Raw genomic sequence first — 5,819 nt, forward strand, 5'->3', positions numbered from 1 at the left:
TGGCACGGCAAGCAATACTCCGGCAATGAGTTGACAGCCGGAGCGCCTACATATAGCAGGTGTAATCACAAACAAATGCACAACAGGTGTGCAGGTGGCAGAGTGAGTGCCTGCCACCTGCTGTCGAATACGGGACATGACAGTACCCCCCCTCAACGGACGCCCCCTGGCGGCCTACCCGGTTTGGACGGGTGAGAAGCGTGGAAGTCCTGCAGAAGGGACGGATCCAAGATCCAGGAGCGGGGGACCCATTGCCGCTCCTCCGGCCCGTAGCCCTCCCAGTCGACCAGATACTGGACCCCCTTACCCCTGCGCCGAGAGTCCAGGATGGTCCGCACAGTGTACACAGGGTCACCATCGACGATCCGCGGAGGAGGAGGCGGGGTGGGAGAAGGAGCCAAGGGACTGGTCGCCACCGGCTTGATCAGGGAGACGTGGAACACGGGGTGAACCTTCATGGTAGCTGGCAACCGGAGCTTGACCGCGACGGGGCTGATGACGGAGTCCACCACGAACGGTCCAGTGAAACGCGGCCCCAACTTGGCGGACGTGCCGGCCAAGCGCAGGTCCCTGGTAGCCAGCCACACCTCCTGCCCCACCTCATAGGTTGGAGCAGGACGCCGACGACGGTCCGCTATCTGCCGGTTTCTGGAAGCCGTGCGGGATAACGCGGCCCTGGTCTCCCTCCACACATGATGGGCCCGCTTGAGGTGGCACTGCACCGATGGAACTTCAATCTGCCCCTCCTGGGACGGGAATAGCGGTGGTTGATATCCGTAGGCCGTCATGAAAGGAGAGCGCCCCGTGGCCGAAGAGATGAGGGTGTTGTGTGCATACTCCACCCACGGTAAGTGGTCAAACCAGGACGAAGGACGGTGGAGACACACACAACGAAGAGCCGTCCCCAGATCCTGGTTAGCGCGCTCCGCCTGCCCATTGGACTGTGGGTGGTATCCCGACGTCAAACTCGCCGTGGCCCCCAGGGACCGGCAGAACCGCTTCCACACTCTGGACACGAACTGGGGCCCTCGGTCCGAAACAATGTCCTGAGGGATGCCATGGAGGCGGAAGACATGCTCGACGAGGAGGTTGGCGGTCTCCAACGCCGACGGCAGTTTGGTCAGCGGGATGAAGTGGGCTGATTTTGAGAAGCGGTCCACAACGGTAAGAACGACGGACCGCCCACGGGATGGGGGGAGACCCGTGACAAAATCCACCGAGATGTGGGACCAGGGTCGAGGAGGAATGGGTAGCGGTTGGAGCAGCCCGGCCGGGGGCCGATGCGAGGCCTTTCCGCAGGCGCAGGTGGAGCAGGCGTTGACAAAGTCCACGACATCCTTCCTTTGCTCTGGCCACCAGAACCGCTGGGAGATGAGGTGCAGAGTCCGGTTCACCCCGGGATGGCAAGCCACCTTGGACTCGTGCCCCCACTGCAACACCTCCGAACGCAGTGGTGGAGGCACGAAAAGCCTCCCGGCGGGACAACCAGTCGGGACTCGGACCCCATCTTGAGCCTCCCGGACCCTCCGCTCGATCTCCCACCTCAACGCCCCCAGGATGCAATGGCCCGGGAGAATGGATCCCGGCGTGCGGTCCCTTTCCACGGGATCGTGGAGACGGGAGAGGGCGTCAGGCTTGGTGTTCTTGGAACCAGGGCAGTATGTGAGGGTGAAATTAAACCGAGTCAACAAAAGTGCCCACCGGGCCTGTCGTGAGTTGAGTCTCCTAGCGGAACGAATGTACTCCAGGGTTTTATGGTCCGTGAGTACAGTGAATGGCTCCCTTGTCCCCTCGGGGCCACGTCCACACTCTTCTCCTAGCGGAACGAATGTACTCCAGGTTTTTATGGTCCGTGAGAACAGTGAATGGCTCCCTAGCCCCCTCGAGCCAGTGTCTCCACTCTTGTAGGGCTGCGACTACAGCCAGCAGTTCGCGGTTTCCCACGTCATAGTTCGACTCAGCGGCACTGAGTCGACGGGAGAAGAAGGTGCAGGGGTGGAGCTTCTGGTCAACTGGAGAGCGTTGAGACAAAACCGCCCCCACTCCTGAATCCGAGGCGTCCACCTCTACAATAAAAGGGTGGTTAGGATCAGGATGTTGTAGTACGGGTGGATTAGTGAAGGCTTTTTTCAAATTCGCGAATGCTGAACCAGCATCCGAATCCCTCTTGAACGGGACCTTTGTGGAAGTTAACCGAGTTAATGGAAGAAGTTTCTGGCTGTAGTTACGAATGAAACGTCTATAAAAATTTGCAAAACCCAAGAACCATTGTAGTTCCTTACGGTTCGTAGGTGTTGGCCAGTCCACCACCGCCTTAGTTTTAACGGGGTCAGCTCTCAACTTACCCCGCTCGATGATAAAACCAAGGAAAGAAATGGTTTGTACATGAAATTCACACTTCTCTGCCTTGACGAAGAGCCTGTTCTGTAATAACCGCTGTAAAATGAGACGGACGTGCTGTTTGTGTTCCTGTAATGACCGGGAAATAATCAAAATATCATCGAGATAAACAAAACAAAAGACGTTCAACAGGTCCCTCAACACGTCGTTGACCAAACTTTGGAACACCGCGGGAGCATTAGTCAAACCGAAAGGCATGACTAAATACTCAAAATGGCCCAATGGTGTCTTAAAGCCGTCTTCCATTCATCCCCCTCCCGCACGCGAACCAGATGGTACGCACTACGCAAGTCTAACTTTGAAAAAATGGTGGCCGATTGCAAGGGAGCGAAAGCGGAGTCTAGTAACGGAAGGGGGTATTTATTCTTAATGGTGATGTCATTGAGCCCTCGATAGTCCACACACGGCCGTAACGACTTGTCTTTCTTCTCCACGAAGAAGAACCCTGCACCTAATGGGGATCGTGATGGTCTAATAAGACCTGCGGCGAGCGAGCTATTAATATACTCCCTCAACGCCTCTTGTTCTGGGTGAGACACCTGATGTAGCCGAGAGCTCGGCAGCGGGGCGCCCACCTGCAAGTCTATGGCGCAGTCGTACGGACGGTGTGGGGGCAAAGACCGGACGCGATCCTTGCTGAAAACCTGTTGCAAATCGTGATAGCAACTAGGTACTCCGTCAAGACAGATGGCTTCAAGAAACCAAGACTGGTAAAAAAACGGGCTCCAAACCTCTATTGCCGGGCGCTCCCAGGAAATAACTGGGTTGTGTGTTTTGAGCCAGGGTAAACCGAGAATGACTGGAATGGCTCGGGAATGCATCAGATAAAATCGTCTGTGTTCGACGTGATTCCCAGATAACCTGAGCTTCAAAGTTTCTGTGATCTGTGTCACCACCGCGAGAAGGCGTCCATCGAGGTCGTGAACACGCTTCCTCTCGGTTAGCTCCTCGACCAAACAACCTAGCTCTGAGGCAATGTCAGTATCGAGAAAGCAGTCGTCGGAACCCGAGTCAATCAGAGCGCGGATCTGCCGTGTCCGAGACGCCCCATAGATCTCACCCTCGAGTTCAAGTCTCCTGGGGTGTCCCGGCCGCGAGTCGACTCTCCGAGGATCTTGAGTCTCAGCGCGGGGTCGTGACTCACAGTAATCGAACGGCGTGGGGGGTTGAGGTTCCGATGGGCAGGAAGCGGCCCGATGTCCTTGAAGACCGCATTTGGGGCAAAGTCGGTCGTCTAGACAGCGCCGTCTCTCCGCCGTCCTGGTACTTCCGCCTCCCAGCTGCATTGGCTCCTCCCCGGGGGCGGCACATCGGGCTCTGGGGTGGTCTCCGGATCCAGCTGTCCGAGTGGTCTCGCAGTGTGCCCCTCGGTGCGCCGTTTGACGGAATGGAAAGCAACCACCTTCGCGCTCCCGGTTTCTCTCTCTCAGGCGGTTATCCAGGAGCAGAGAAAGGTCGATTAGCTCCTCCAGGTTGGTGCTGTTGTCGCGGGTAGCTAGTTCATCTTTGAGCAAAGAGTTCAATCCGCGACGAAACAAGCCACACAGTGCTCGGTCCTCATAGCCACTCTGGGCGGCTAAAATGCGAAACTCAATCGAATAGTCCGCCACGGATTGTTTTCCTTGGCGGAGCTCCAGTAATCTGCCTTCTGCCTCTCTTCCTCGAACAGGATGGTGGAATACCCGACGAAGCGCGGTCACGAAGTCGGGGAAGGAAGATCGGAGGTTCGGTTGTGCTTCGCTCACTGAAATTGCCCATGAAGCCGCCTGACCTGTCAACAGGCTCATGACATATGCAACCTTCGCGTTATCGTTAACATAAACGGAAGGTTGCTGGTCAAAAACGAAGGAGCACTGGTGGAGGAAGTGTCCGCACTGACCATGCTCACCTCCATAACGTGGAGGGTGTGGAAGCATCGGTTCTCTGCCAAATGTAGGAAGATGGACCGGTACCTCCGTGGTAGGTGCCCTCCGCCCTTTTAACTGTGTTAAACGAGGCTCGAGATAATCGAACCTGTGAGCCAGCATAGAAACCGCGCCGCGAAGCTCCGTAACGGCTTGGCCCTGCTGACTCATATATTGCTCTAAACGGGACAGAGCGGACAAAACCTTTTCAATGTCTGCGAGATCCATGGTGGCCGGAGTATTCTGTCACGTTGCATACAAGGCAGGAAACAAGGACTGCTTCGTATGCAAACAGAGCGAACAAGAATAAGTGGATCCCCGAAGCAGCAGACACTGACAAGGCCTTCGTCTCAAAAAATAATATTTATTACAAACGAAAAAATACCGTCTTAAAGGACAACAGAAAACGCTGGTCAAAACAAGAACCAGGAAAACAATGTAACGAGAAAACACAAAGCGCTTGCAAAGAACGGCAAGGAAAAAGATAAGATAATGTACTAGCTCAAATATGCGTCTTTAAATAATCCCGATGGGATGAAGAAAGTGTAAGCGAACAATAATCGAATACGAGTAAGGTTAACGAGCATGGGCAATAGCAGTGGCACGGCAAGCAATACTCCGGCAATGAGTCGACAGCCGGAGCGCCTAGATAAAGCAGGTGTAATCACAGACAAATGGGCAGCAGGTGTGCAGGCGGCAGAGTGAACGCCTGCCACCTGCTGTCTAATACGGAACATGACACTTGTATGGGATCCAATGAGATGTTTTGCCTTTTTGTGAAACAAAAACAGGACGTTCTATGAAAGTTGTTTTAAAAAAAAAAAAAGTCATGAATAAAGAGGGGAAATAGACAAGAAAGAAAATGCCGTCACCTTCTCTTTGTCATTTTTCATTGAGGATAAAGAATATATACCTGTGGGTAGTGCTACAGTACAATTTCATGTGGTGCTGCATTGTTTGTGTACTTTGCAACTGCACACTACTACAGTAATTTCTGTATTAGTTTTCAAATTAGTTTTCTTTTTCTGCGTGGCTTTTCTCCGGGTAAATTGCCCCTAGGTGTGAGTGTGAGCGCAAATGGTCGTCTATGTGTGCCCTGCGATTGGCTGGCAACCAGGTGCAGGTTTTTAAAACCCAAAGGAGCTGTTCAAAAGTCCCATTGAGATTAGATAAATTTAGCATCTGTCGCTTCTCAACGGAGCAAAATAGACCAAGCTGACACAAAGCTCATTCGTGAGACTCTTTGCCGACCATCGATTCAATTCGGCTGTCCCGCCGTCAGGTGCCCTCCGCCCTTCTAACTGTATTAAACGAGGCTCGAAATCATCGAACCTGTGAGCCAGCATAGAAACCGCGCCGCGAAGCTCCGTAACGGCTTGGCCCTGCTGACTCATATATCGCTCTAGATGGGACAGAGCGGACAAAACCTTTTAATGTCTGCGGGATCCATGGTGGCCGGAGTATTCTGTCACGTCGCGTACAAAGCAGGGAAAAGAAGTGCTTCGTACCAAAACG

The sequence above is a fragment of the Hippocampus comes genome, unplaced genomic scaffold (genome assembly GCF_001891065.2).
Source record: "Hippocampus comes isolate QL1 unplaced genomic scaffold, H_comes_QL1_v1.1 scaffold134, whole genome shotgun sequence".
Lineage (NCBI taxonomy): Eukaryota > Metazoa > Chordata > Actinopteri > Syngnathiformes > Syngnathidae > Hippocampus > Hippocampus comes.